Source organism: Malus sylvestris, assembly GCF_916048215.2.
Source record: "Malus sylvestris chromosome 4 unlocalized genomic scaffold, drMalSylv7.2 SUPER_4_unloc_1, whole genome shotgun sequence".
In the NCBI taxonomy this organism is placed as follows: Eukaryota; Viridiplantae; Streptophyta; class Magnoliopsida; order Rosales; family Rosaceae; genus Malus; species Malus sylvestris.
In genome coordinates this window covers 147847-163163 of record NW_025920893.1, presented here as the reverse complement: position 1 = coordinate 163163, position 15317 = coordinate 147847, and the positions used below count along the sequence as shown (strand labels likewise).

The following is a 15317-nucleotide window of genomic DNA, read 5'->3' as shown; positions in this document are numbered from 1 at the left end:
CCATATGTTGTCAGGCGAAGGCGGAACTGCATCTTCACTAAGGTTCAAGTCAAAATGACGATTAGAGGGGCCAGACATTTTTAGAGGTGTTAAAGAAAGAAGAGGTCGGACAAGTCAAGATCGTAGAAGTGCAAGAAGAGAGTTTTTACAGGCAGAAATTCAAGTGCGCTTTGAACGTCCTGCGTACCTCTACAAAAAACAGCACGCGATGAGATTTCAGAGATCGAAAAGGCGAGCTCAGAAATCGAAGAGGCCAACTAAAAAATCAAAGAGGCGCTAGCTTTCTCAAAAGCTGGGCTTACTTAGAAACCACGGCCAATCTTCTTTTTCAGAGATCGAAGAGGCGCCAGCTTTTCTCAAAAGTTGGGCTTGCTCACAAACCACCGATTCCAGATATCGAAGAGTGTCAGCTTTCTCAGCCTTGTCCGCACCCGTCACACGCAAACTCAGCTTTGCGAAAATCACGAACAGTTTGTCGAAGCATCGATCTCAGATAGCGAAGATGCGTCTGTCTCTCTCAGCCTCGTCAGCACTTGTCACATGCATAGAAAGATTTGCGAAAATCACGGGTAGTTTGTCAAGGCGCCGATTCCAACCATCTGCCGATAATTTGTCGACAATTTCTGTTGAAGTAGAAAACTCGTGAAGTTTACTGTTCAATCATCCAACGGTTGCCGACAGGAGTGAAAGAACAGTACCGGTTATTATTTCCTATAAATGTCGACCTTCACCCTCCATGGCAAGGCAGACATACATAACCTTCCGTCATCTCCGAGAATGCCTTTCCAACAAACCCTCTCAAGTCACTCAGTGTTCCTTATTCCTTGGGGTACCTCTACAAACAACCCATCCAAAGCAAAAGTATTTCATATCATGAAGGTTGAAAGCAAGAGTATCTCATATCATGCTTTCTCCCTGTCCTTCTCCTTGTCGTTGTTTTAGGACAAGGAGAAAGAGAGCAATCAGCCAGCACTTGGTATCAATCTTCCGATCCAGAACCGACTGCTTGGAACCCCTTCCTGATTACTTACCTAGCCTTGCTCTCGAGTACTCATCTTCATCATTTTATGCTTCCTCTTCGTCTACCACATCTGCCTGGGGAACAGATAAGGGAAGTGAAAATGATACCTCGAAGCATGTGGAGACAAATTGCCAATTCATCCTCAGCTAGGGACAAGGAGAAAGAAAGCAAGAGGTGGGCATTTGGAAAGATTGAACAAAGAAACAGACCAACACCTCTACCTCGTGCCTGCCTGCCGTGCAAAAGAAACAAGCAGAGAAGAATGCAGACTGCACAATCAAATCAACCCAGCAGAAGGAGTCTGATGTGAAACCAAGGAACTCTCATATCTCAAAATTCCGAACCAGTTCGAGATCAAAGCTGTGGAAAGACAACAAGATCACCTATCTCCAAAACCAGATTTGTGTTCTTAAACTCTACTCTGTCTAATTTTTACTTTGCTATATTTGTCATGTTTATTCGTTGTTTGTTCGGTTGCTTTTTTTTTTTTTGTGTGAGTTTATGCTTGAAACATTGAGGACAATGTTTGATCTAAGTATGGGGGAATTGGTAACCATTGTTTTGCATGAAATTCTTTGCATGAAATTCGTAGGAGTTTATCACCCGTTACTTCTAGTGTTGTTCCTTGCTGTTTTAAGTGTTTTTAAGCTATTTTGGAGTGTTTTAGTGTGTTTTGACATAAAAATCCGAAAAATATCATAAAAATTTGAAAAATTGTTTTGAAAAGCCTAAAAAGAGTGTTTTGAGTCATTTTTGTGTGTCTTAGGGTACCTTCCAACACAATGATGAGGATTCGGTTTTTAATTACATGACTGTTAAAGAGAGTTATAAACATGGATGAACATTTGATTTACTCTTTGGTGTATGCTTGGTTGTGGTTATAATTTATGAATTCACATGCAATCATAAAGGAAAAATTAGTTTTTGTAACATGCTTGAAGGAAGGAACTCAAACGAACGCTACAACCTTGTGAGACTTGAGCCTAAACATTATTTGGAGAGTTGATAATCTGGGCATTATTGTTTTCTAAGTCGTTGCATGATCTCATTATTCTTTGCTTGGTTACTACTTAGAAGGCGTTTCATCATTTAGTTCCAAATGCTAGAACTCATGCCCATTTCATTCAAAGCATGCTATTGATTTGCATAACACATATTCAAGAAGAAGTTGTGTAGTGACCACCACCTTAGCCAAATTGCCATGTATACTACTTCATTTTATGTTCAAGTGTAAACCCCGTTGAGCCTTGATGCGAAATATATTAAGCACACAAATTAAACCCTCTTTTGTCAAATTGTAGTAAAGATGTAAGTAGGGATCGTTCTAAACCGGGGATTAGGAGGGATTGCTAAACACTTGAAAACTGACTTAAAAACATAAAAACAAAGTTTAAAACACTAAACTAGACTCAAAGAATGCAAAACTAAAGTTTAAAACACTTAAACAAACATAAAACTCAAAACAGCAACCTAATGACTCAAAACTGCCTAAAAACCACTTTCTGGGCAGTTTTGAGAACCTAACAAGAACTTGGACGATATTGGATGAAAACTTGAATCAAAACACTTAGAAACACAAATCAAAACACTTTCTAACTAATCTAAGACTTCAAAATAAAGGGGGATTTTGTTTTGACGAAAATTAAAATAAAGAAAACAGATTGGAAATAGGGCAGATTGTAAAAACGATTTTGGTGAAATAGATGGGTAGAAGGCTAGTTAGGAGGTTCTTCTTGTTGGAAATGTGCCCTAAAACCAATCATATGATGATACTTTACGGACATTTCAAATGTTAAACTAATCTAGTTTAACATATAAAGGGCAAAGATTATTGTTTGAGCCGTCTCATATAAATGTTATATGCTTAAACGATAAAGTCCAAGGAATATGTGATTGGGAGAATGCAATCTAATGAAGTTAGATTAATGAGACCATTCTTTCGTAGACACATCCTAAATGTTCCTGATCATAGGATTACCAATTGGGCATTGACAGTCCGTTAAGATCAGTACGTACTGTGTCTTCTCTCAGGGAGAGTGACTAGTCTCGAGTCATTGGTGTGTGTGACATCAAGACAAGTACGTAGGTGCTCAATAAGAGAATGAGTTCACTGAACGTGATCAACGAAGAGTTCTTATATTCCATGTCACATGAGAACTCATGGTTGGGATAATGCAAAGTAGTCCTTTGACCTGAGGCATCACAGTTGTCTTGTGGTTAAGTCCTTAATCTTTGATTATGTCTAATTCACCCCCTAGGGGTGTCACGGCATCGTTGGGGTTAAGCCACTTAGCTATGGAGACAAGTAAATGCGCAACAAGGGATCTCTAACCTTCAAACAGTTGAGGGAGAATACTCTATGATATGATTTGGAATCTCTGGCCAGAGTATGAATGAGATTGGGGAATGCGTTCCAAATCACATTCAAGGAAATCATATAAGCAAACGATTCACATTGGATAGTAGACATGAGTAAATAAACTATCATACCAAACAATGTGGTCAAGAGTATTAGATTAGAGAAGGACCGTATTGCATTTGTAATCCCGAACTGAATAGGTTCTCTAACCTCTTCTGATTAGCTTGGGTAACCATGACATGCTGCTAGGCGTCAACCATGGTTTGTGGAAGCCCTATACGTGTATAACCACTAAAGGGAGAATTGAAAATTGTTTCAATTCACAATCGATGTAAAATGGTTTTAATCGCCCACTGCCTTGCTAAAAGGAACCTAATGGATCGCACACCATAAAAGGTGGAGATTGAAGATTAAACGGAAATGAGTAAGAATGATTAAATGGTTTAATCATTTATTTATGGCAAGGATTAATTAATATGTTAATTAATCAAACGAATTAGTTCGTTAAAGACTTCGGGATAGTTTTGGACCTTAAGGCCCAATGGGCTTCGAACGTCAAGCCCATTAACTTAAGTTGTATGATAATTTAATGAATAAAGATTCATTAAAGCCCAAAAGCCCAAAATCCCCAAGGTGGCCGGCCATATGGAATGAATTAGGGTTTTGGTTATTTAGGTCACTTAAAGAAGTGACTATATAAATGACCTTATAGCCAAATATTCATTAATGTGATTAAGGGTTTATTTTGGGGGAAAATTGGTGAGAATTGTCTCTCCATTTTCTCTCTAAAGAGGCCAACACCTTGGAGGGTACATCTAGCAATCCTACTACTCCAAGGTCACTCATTTCTTCTACAATCTAACCTTGGTGAAGAGACTTAGAGGTTCTCAATTTTGGGAACTTAGAGAACCTATTCTTCCATCCAAATCCATGGATCTAAGAAGCAAGGAATGAAGGCCCTATCTCTTTGGGTGATTAGCATTTGCTTATGCAAAGAGGAATCTACAAAGGTATTAATTTCAACTCACTTTGTTTTGAGTTGATTATTGGTTCACCAATCTACTAGGCTTTGAATTTCATGGTAATGTTTTGTTTTTGAGTGCATGCAAGCATGATTCCGCCTTTAATTGTTAATTGCATGCTATATGATGTTGCTCAAATGAACATGTTTTTCAAAATAATTCCTTCACTTCTCCACACATGACACACTTGCAAACAAAACGATTTTCAGTTGTTCTTCCAATGAATTATGAAACTCAACACCCCAAGTTAATTAGATACGCTTAAATTAACCTTCAAGTTCTCCTTAAGTTAATGAATTGGATGGGAAATCGCATACAACAATTCAAAGCATTCCTCAAAGGTTCCTTACGTGATGAGCACAATAAAGATACAATCAAGAATCATGAAGCACAATGAGAACTATAAGTGTTGACGAGACATTCGTTACTATGATGAGCATGAAACTAGTGCCAAGAATTCATTCAACGCGATCGTTTTCAAGCGACCTTCACTACTTGTGATTATAAGATTGTAACTATTAGGTGAAACTCCCTCAAAATCTAGCATCATATTCATGCATGAAAACTAAGCGTGCACTCTCAATCAACATACATAAATAAGTTATCAATCAAGTAGATGAACGAATTGAATCCACAACTTATGAAATAACAACTGAATGTAATCAAATCATATTGCAAGCATGTACATGGTTTCGAATCACCCCCCAACTATGGGGGTTTAGTTCCTCATGATCGCAACACAAAGAATAACAAGTTTATACATTGAAAATAAAAGAAAGAAAACACCTAAACGTGCCAGCGTTCCAAATTGCACAGCAGGTACGTCTAAGAACCTTCCTCTTCTTCCCTGGTTGCGGCACAAGGTTTTGTGATGGTTTTTGGGGGTTATGGATGGTGTAGAATGATGGGTTTATGGCTGGGATAGGTGTATGGGACGGCTAGGGTGGTTTTTGGGTCAGAAACTATGGAGTTTTGTGAAGGATAGGTGTGGCTAGGGATGGTGGATGAAATCTGGCGTGAATGATACTGAATGGAGATGTTTGTGGCTGCACAAGGATGTTTATTTAAAGGGATTAGGAAATTAAAAACCCTAGACTATTTTGGTAAATAGAAATTAAGTCTAAAGCTCTAGAATTAAGGAAACAAATCAGAAAATTAAAGGAAAGGGCAAGGGAAATTCGGCTAGGGCTTAAAACACAAAAGGAAAGTGTTTTAAAGCTTAGAATCAGGAAATAAGAAAGAGGAAATACCAAGGGGAGTGCACCAAGGGTTCAAAAGGTGCAAGAGATGTGTATTTGATGTCCTAGAATGCTTAGGAAGTCTTCATAATTGCTGGAACTTTTAGGGACATTTAGGAAAAATCAAACCAAAGTAGGAAACTTTGGCTTAACTTTCCTATTTCAAGTAGGAATCCTTGTTGGAGTAGGAATCCTTGTTCTTCTAGGAATCCTCATGTGATTAGGAATCCATCTTCAATTAGGAATCCTTCGTTGATTAGGAATCCTTTGTCGATTAGGAATCCTTCGTCGATTAGGAATCCTCCTTCATGTAAGCATTTTCCTACTTCAACTAGGAAACCTTGTTCAAGTAGGAATCATCATCTTCAAGTCCTCAAATTCGTCCAAACCTTGGCTCCAATTATGTGATAATCATTCCAAGCCCAATTTTGCTCCAAAAAGCTCCAAAATGCATCTTCTTGCATCCTTTGGCCTTAAAACCTGAAAACACATAAAACTAGCTTAAAAGACTACTTTAACTAAGAAAACACCATGGAAATGCATAAGAACTAGCTAACTAAGGCGCATAAATATGCTCCTATCAAGCCTTGTTTAGCCTGTTTTTTTTCTTTGTTAATCACATCATCTCCACCTAGCCTAGATTAGGACCATCCATACCCTTGTTCTTAAAGCATAGTAAAGCATGATTCAAATTGAATTCCTATTAAGTAATGTTTGGCAGAAAACAAGTGTGGGGGAAGTGTTTCTCATGTAAGTAGTGAGCCATAGGCACGGGTGGAAAGAAAAAAAAAAGTTGTGAAAATGTATGAAAAAAGAGTTCTAAAGTGTTGTTTGTTGAAGAAAGGGTCCAAAACATTGAATTCGGCCCTAAGTGTTGCTCAAATCTTCCCTTTGTGTTAAAAGTTGATTTCTGCATTCTAAAGTGAATTCTAAGTTTCGATTTCATTACTTTGCTTGCTATTGCCTTAGGAACGTTTGTTATCCCTATCCTTCATTTGTTAGCCATTGCCCCAAGCCCTTTTACAACGCTTGACTTCTATCTTGAGTGTTATGTGTTTCAATTTGTGGAGTTTGAATTTGGTATGAGCATATGGTGTCACTGGTTCTCGCATCTAAGTAGTAGCATTCCATTCATGAGATCATATCTAAACATGCTTATTAACTCCAGAAATTGCGTTCTTTGTGATACATATATGTGAGTGTTCGTTTTCATATCTACATCAATCTTCTCACATATGACTAGTATAGGGTGTGTAGTTAGAAAATCTGAGTGAAAATTGAGTGCATACTTTGTAAGGAATTGAGTAAATTCTCTAAGGCATGTTACTACATCAAAAAAATTGTTTTAATCGATTAATTGTGAACAAGTAAGTGGTGACTATGATTAAGTATGTGCTTAAGTGTAAAGATGACTCAAATCTGTGGGGATAATGATTTTTAACATGTCATGTGCATTGGAAATCCCTGAGGCAAATGTTGGAAGGTTTAGGTTGTGTTTTATTTGTTTTGTTTCGTTTTATTTCTTTGTTTTGCTCGAGGACTAGCAAAAACTAAGTGTGGGGGAATTTGATAGGAGCATATTTATGCAAATTAATTGGCTTGTTCTCGTGTGTTTACGTTGTGTTTCTTTAGTTATTTTAGTGTTTAAAGCCATTTTCATTTGTTTGTAGGTCTTAATAACAACCTTGGCAAGAAAAGTGCATTTTGGGCATTTTGGATCAATATTGGGCTGAAATGGATTGCATGCATGAGGATGGACGTTTTGGGCAGGAAATAAGTTGAATTGTGGCTGAAATAATGAAGAGCATATGTGTGTGCAAGTGTGACAGCTTGTACATGTGGAAATGATGACTAGATGGCAGCACACACACACATGGGAATGCAAGGAAACACACGGCATGGACAACCAACAAATTCGTCAAAACTGCCTGTGCAGATTAGCTGACTTTGGAAGTATGTTACGAACAGCTCCAAATGAATGAGAGAATGCGCCCTATATGCTTGGAAAGCTACGGATGTCTATTTTCTGGAGCAATTTACAGATTGTTAATATCATTTTTCTAGAAGAAGTTATGGGCATTTTAACACTGAAAGGTTCAGAAACGGGCTAAGTAGATTTGGCTAAAGTAAAGGCACTTGTTTTGTGTTTTGCTTTGTCATCAACACTCAGCAGCAAATGGGGTTATGATTACACTCATTTGTCTTTGGAGCAAGTGGAAATGCACAGCTAGAAGAGAAGGCACAACACATGCAAAGGAAAGGAGAAACATGGGCTGAAAATAGGTGGATTGGTGGTTGAAATGATGAAGCATGTGTGTGTAAATGTAAAGGAAAACATGGCAGAAAATGTGTGTGTTTTATGGTTGAAATGATGAAGCATGTGTGTGTAAATGTAAAGGGGAAACATGACAACACACACCCACACAAGCTGCACATGCAAAGGAAATGGAGTGGTCCTCTCTCAAAGCCTATAAATACCACCTCCCATATTCATCAAGACAACAGATTTTTCTCCTTGCTTTGGCCGAAATTTCCCACCACCATTCTCTCTAATTTCAGCCAAAAACCACCCCTAGCCACACCACCCATCAATCCTAAACCTTTCCATATCATTCCCCATCCATTCTACACCATAAAAACCACCCAAAACCGTCCAAAACCTCTAGTGCCGCTGCTTGCAAGGAAGGAAAGAGAAGGAACATCTTGTGCCGTGCCTACGCCCAAGCCTTGGGAGTGTTGGAGCATTTCTAGGTGTTTTCTATCTTTGATTTCAATGTTTAAATTAAGTTATCTTTGTGTACTTGCGAGTATGAGGAACTAAACTCCCCCTTAGCTAGAGGGGGATTCAAAACCATGTTTATGCTTGCTATATGATTTGATTACATCCAATTGCGTTTCATGAATTGTGAATTTAATTTACTTATCTCTATGAATTAAAACTAATTTGTGTATGTTGGTTGAGAGTGCACGCTTAATTTTCATGCATAAGTTTGATGCTAGGATATGAGGGAGTTTCACCTAATCGTTATGAACTTATATTCATAAGTAGTAAAGGTTGTTGATCACAATCGTGTTAAGTAAATTCTTGGCATAAGTTTCATGCAATTCATAGTAACGAGTGCCTCGTCAATGCTTATGTTTTTCATAGAACTAAATGATTCTTGCGTGTATCTCTATTATGCAATTCATGTAGGGAACTTGTAGGGAATGTTTTGGGTTGTCGTATGCAATCATCCAACCTAATAACTTGTGGAAAAACTGAGGGTTAATTAGTGCAATTCATAGTTAATCTGGGGTGTTGGGAATTCATGGTGTGTCGAAGAGCAATTGGAAATCATCTTGTATGCAAGTATAACATGTGTGGAGAAGAACCCTCTAGCTAGCCCATCATCCATAGTTTAACCCATCACCCATCAATTCACCTAAATTTGTCTAAGAATCTGTTTAAATTGTTCTTGCTTTGTTTTCCTTATTTTCGTCCAAAACCAAAATCCCCCTTTATTTTCAAGTGTCATATTAGTTAGTACTTGTTTTAGATTGTGTTTTTAAGTGTTTTAAGTCAAGATAAAATCAATTTTCGTCCAAACTTTGTGTTAGTGGCAGAAACTTCCTTAGAGTTGTTTTTAGGCAGTTTTGAGTCTTTATAATCTGTTTTGAGTCTTGTGACTTTGTTTTGAGTCTTGTAAGTTTAATTTCATGCTTTTAAGTTTTTTTACACATATTTAAGTCAGTTTCAAGTGTTTTAGCAATCCCTCCTAATCCCCGGCCTAGAACGATCCCTACTTATATTCTTTACTACAATTGACAACAAGAAGGTTTAATTTGAGTGTTAATTTAAATTTCGCATCAAATTTTTTAATTTGATGCGAAATATATAAGCACACAAATTAAACCCTCTTTTTATCAATTGTAGCAAGTATGTAAGTAGGGATCGTTCTAGGCCGCGGATTAGGAGAGATTGCTAAATCACTTGGAAACTGACTTGAAAATGTAAAAACAAAGTTTAAAACACTAAACTAGACTCAAAGAATGCATAACTATACTTTAAAACACTAAAACAAACCAAAAGACTCAAAACAGCACCTAAACACTCAAAACTGCCTTAAAAACACAATCTGGGCAGTTTTGAACACTAAGGAAGAATTTGAACGAAAATATGTTATAACTTGACTCAAGACACTTAAAAACACAAACTAAATTGATTTCTAACTAATATGACTCAACAAAATAAAGGGGGATTGATTTTAGACGAATTTGAAAACAAAACAAGAACTTTGTAAAACAAAATGGGTTTTAAAACGAGATTGATCAAATTGAATGGATGAGAAGCTAGCTAAGGGGTTCTTCTCCACACATGTTATACTTGCATACAAAATGATTTCCAATTGCTCTTCGACAAACCATGAATACTCAATGCCCCAAATTAACCGTGAACTGCACTAATTAACCCTCAGTTTTTCCACAAGTTATTAGGTTGGATGATTGCATACGACAACCCAAAACATTCCCTACAAGTTCCCTACATGAATTGCATAATAGAGATACACGCAAGAATCATTTAGTTCTATGAAAAACATAAGCATTGACGAGGCACTCGTTACTATGAATTGCATGAAACTTATGCCAAGAATTTACTTAACACGATTGTGATCAACAACCTTTACTACTTATGAATATAAGTTCATAACGATTAGGTGAAACTCCCTCATATCCTAGCATCAAACTTATGCATGAAAATTAAGCGTGCACTCTCAACCAACATACACAAATTAGTTTTAATTCATAGAGATAAGTAAATTAAATTCACAATTCATGAAACGCAATTGGATGTAATCAAATCATATAGCAAGCATAAACATGGTTTTGAATCCCCCTCTAGCTAAGGGGGAGTTTAGTTCCTCATACTCGCAAGTACACAAAGATAACTTAATTTAAACATTGAAATCAAAGATAGAAAACAACTAGAAATGCTCCAACACTCCCAAGGCTTGGGCGTAGGCACGGCACAAGATGTTCCTTCTCTTTCCTTCCTTGCAAGCAGCGGCACTAGAGGTTTTGGACGGTTTTGGGTGGTTTTTATGGTGTAGAATGGATGGGGAATGATATGGAAAGGTTTAGGATTGATGGGTGGTGTGGCTAGGGGTGGTTTTTGGCTGAAATTAGAGAGAATGGTGGTGGGAAATTTCGGCCAAAGCAAGGAGAAAAATCTGTTGTCTTGATGAATATGGGAGGTGGTATTTATAGGCTTTGAGAGAGGAACACTCCATTTCCTTTGCATGTGCAGCTTGTGTGGGTGTGTGTTGTCATGTTTCCCCTTTACATTTACACACACATGCTTCATCATTTCAACCATAAAACACACACATTTTCTGCCATGTTTTCCTTTACATTTACACACACATGCTTCATCATTTCAACCACCAATCCACCTATTTTCAGCCCATGTTTCTCTTTTCCTTTGCATGTGTTGTGCCTTCTCTTCTAGCTGTGCATTTCCACTTGCTCCAAAGACAAATGAGTGTAATCATAACCCCATTTTCTGCTGAGTGTTGATGACAAAGCAAAACACAAAACAAGTGCCTTTACTTTAGCCAAATCTGATTAGCCCGTTTCTGAACCTTTCAGTGTTAAAATACCCATAACTTCTTCTAGCAAAATGATATTAACAATCTGTAAATTTCTCCAGAAAATAGACATCCGTAGCTTTCCAAGCATATAAGGCTCATACTCTCATTCAATCGGAGCTGTTCGTAACATGCTTCCAAAGTCAGCTAATCTGCACAGGCAGTTTTGACGAATTTCTTGGTTGTCCATGCCGTGTGTTTCCTTGCATTCCCATGTGTGTGTGCTGCCATCTAGTCATCATTTCCACATGTACAAGCTGTCACACTTGCACACACACATGCTCTTCATTATTTCAGCCACAATTCAACTTATTTCCTGCCCAAAACGTCCATCCTCATGCATGCAATCCATTTCAGCCCAATATTGATCCAAAATGCACCAAAATGCACTTTTCTTGCCAAGGTTGTTATTAAGACCTACAAACAAATGAAAATGGCTTTAAACACTAAAATAACTAAAGAAACACAACGTAAACGCATGAGAACAAGCCAATTAAGTTGCATAAATATGCTCCTATCAAATTCCCCCACACTTAGCTTTTGCTAGTCCTCGAGCAAAACAAAGAAATAAAACGAAACAAAACAAATAAAACACAAACTAAACCTTCCAACATTTGCCTCAGGGATTTCCAATACACATGACATGTTAAAATTCATTATCCCCACAGATTTGAGTCATCTTTACACTTAAGCACATACTTAATCATAGTCACCATTTACTTGTTCACAATTAATCGATTAAAACAATTTTTTTGATGTAGTAACATGCCTTAGAGAATTAACTCAATTCCTTACAAAGTATGCACTCAATTTTCACTCAGATTTTCTAACTACACACCCTATACTAGTCATATGTGAGAAGATTGATGTAGATATGAAAACGAACACTCACATATATGTATCACAAAGAACGCAATTTCTGGAGTTAATAAGCATGTTTAGATATGATCTCATGAATGGAATGCTACTACTTAGATGCGAGAACCAGTGACACCATATGCTCATACCAAATTCAAACTCCACAAATTGAAACACATAACACTCAAGATAGAAGTCAAGCGTTGTAAAAGGGCTTGGGGCAATGGCTAACAAATGAAGGATAGGGATAACAAACGTTCCTAAGGCAATAGCAAGTAAAGTAATGAAATCGAAACTTAGAATTCACTTTAGAATGCAGAAATCAGCTTTTAACACAAAGGGAAGATTTGAGCCACACTTAGGGCCGAATTCAATGTTTTGGACCCTTTCTTCAACAAACAACACTTTAGAACTCTTTTTTCATACATTTTCACAACTTTTTTTTTTCTTTCCACCCGTGCCTATGGCTCACTACTTACATGAGAAACACTTCCCCCACACTTGTTTTCTGCCAAACATTACTCAACAGGAATTCAATTTGAATCATGCTTTACTATGCTTTAAGAACAAGGGTATGGATGGTCCTAATCTAGGCTAGGTGGAGATGATGTGATTAACAAAGAAAAAAAACAGGCTAAACAAGGCTTAATGGGGTTTACACTTGAACATAAAATGAAGTAGTATACATGGCAATTTGGCTAAGGTTGTGGTCACTACACAACTTCTTCTTGAATATGTGTTATGCAAATCAATAGCATGCTTTGAATGAAATGGACATGAGTTCTAGCATTTGGAACTAAATGATGAAACGCCTTCTAAGTAGTAACTAAGCAAAGAATAATGAGATCATGCAACGACTTAGAAAACAATAATGCCCAGATTATCAACTCTCCAAATAATGTTTAGGCTCAAGTCTCACAAGGTTGTAGCGTTCGTTTGAGTTCATTCCTTCAAGCATGTTACAAAAACTAATTTTTCCTTTATGATTGCATGTGAATTCATAAATTATAACCACAACCAAGCATACACCAAAGAGTAAATCAAATGTTCATCCATGTTTATAACTCTCTTTAACAGTCATGTAATTAAAAACCGAATCCTCATCATTGTGTTGGAAGGTACCCTAAGACACACAAAAACGACTCAAAACACTCTTTTTAGGCTTTTCAAAACAATTTTTCAAATTTTTATGATATTTTCGAATTTTTATGTCAAAAACACTAAAACACTCCAAAATAGCTTAAAAACACTTAAAACAGCAAGGAACAACACTAGAAGTAACGGGTGATAAACTCCTACGAATTTCATGCAAAGAATTTCATGCAAAACAATGGTTACCAATCAACGCTCCGAGGACAGCTCTCCCTCTTATGCCCATAGCGACCACATCTGAAATAAATTTATGGCATATCCTCATACTCCAAATTGTACCATCCTTTATTAATTTGAATAAATGCTTCAAGAGGCTTAGTCACATCAATCTCAACACAAATTCTAGCAAATTTGCCCATTTATTAAGAGTTGGTGTTTACATCAATCTTCAATAGTTTTCCCAGCACACTATCTATCTTCCTCATTGCCCAAACATTAAAATACTCAATTGGAACACACAGTATCCTAAACCATATAGCCATACGAATAATAACCTCAGTTGCAGGCACAAATCATGGTCTCCATTTTTGAATCGTCAAATACTGACCCGCAATTATCCAAGGTCCACCAGTTAAAACAAACTCCTTATCCTCTTCCAAATCAAATTTAACAATATAAAAATCATGATCAATGTCAATAAGCTGCATACCTCCTTTTAATTGCCATTTTTGCCTCAGCATGTTCAACAAAAAATTATAAGTGTGCGATCACCCAAGAAGTTTGATGACCAGAGCATCATGCCAATCCTTACCCAACTTCGTCACAGCTTTTTCTGAGAAGGTAACGATAGGCCCTTTCACCTCACGAGAGAAGGAAGCGTCCCTGTCAACGAGATCAGGATCAAAATTAAAATCAGGGATAGCAACCGAGTCAAGTCGCCGAGTTGATTTCATAAGCTTGTCTTTTAAACTCACATTAGGCTCCAAGAGCAGATCAACCATGTCACGTTCAGCATCCAAATTTAGTCCATCAATCCCACAAATTCTCTTACCAGATCGGGAAGAATCAGCATCATTAGCTCCAAATTCAATCGGTGAAGAAACTGATTCTCCACCCATCCCCGAGGACTGCCCCTTCGCCTGCCCACCAGGCTCCACCGGCTCCACCACCTTCACTGAGCAAAAAAGCACGAACAAGTTATTTCTGGGTTTTTGGTTCTCAGCGCGTGAGGCGCGTTCAAAACTCTTTAATTCTAGGGTGCTCTGAATTATTAACGAAGCTGAAACGTTAACATTGCAGGGTTCTTTCATTCAACAAGGGCCTCACCGGTTCTCTCTCTCCACGATCAGGGGATCTGAGCAATCTGAACATCCTGTAAGAACAATTTACCAAGCAATTTTGAACTTTATGGAACATGAGTTTTTATATCGGATAATTATATGAGACTGTTTCCGTCTTTTAGGATCCTAGCTGGTTGCAGCTTCAGTGGAATTATTCCAAGTGAATTGGGGAGACTTGGAGAGCTAACCTTCTTGTAAGAATTAGACTAATTATTCATACTGTTAGTTCAAACCAATAAGATGTTTTTCTTTTCCCAAGTTTATATAACTTTGGTTTTTCTCAGGGCTTTGAATACGAATAACTTCACTCGGTAGTATACCTGCTTCTTTGGGTGATCTATCCAACCTCTATTGGCTGGACCTGGCAGACAATCAGTTGACTGGACCTCTCCCAGTTTCAAGTGACACTACCCCCGGCTTAGACCAACTATTCAAGGCTAAACATTTGTGAGTATTTTTCGTTTTGAAACTCTCTCCATTCTGAAGAGAAAATGAAATTCTAGTAAGGATTATGCCACTGCTTATTGCGTAAACATTAAACAGATTATATGAATTTGCAGCCATTTGAACCAGAACCAGCTTTCAGGTACCATTCCACCCGGACTGTTCAGCTCCAATATGTATCTAATTTGTCTATCAGTTTATGTTCTATACTTAAACTGCTTGTCATTCTTTATTTGCAGATTGTTTGATGGAAATAGATTCAATGGGACTATTCCATCAACAACATTTTCCGTTCAGACTCTCGAGGTTCTGTGAGTGA

At 37.5% G+C, this 15317-nt stretch overlaps 1 pseudogene; it reads left to right on the top strand.

Moving 5' to 3' along the window:
- LOC126612800 (leucine-rich repeat receptor protein kinase HPCA1-like) overlaps positions 1-15317 on the top strand; it is a 50819-nt pseudogene that overhangs the window by 21159 nt on the left and 14343 nt on the right.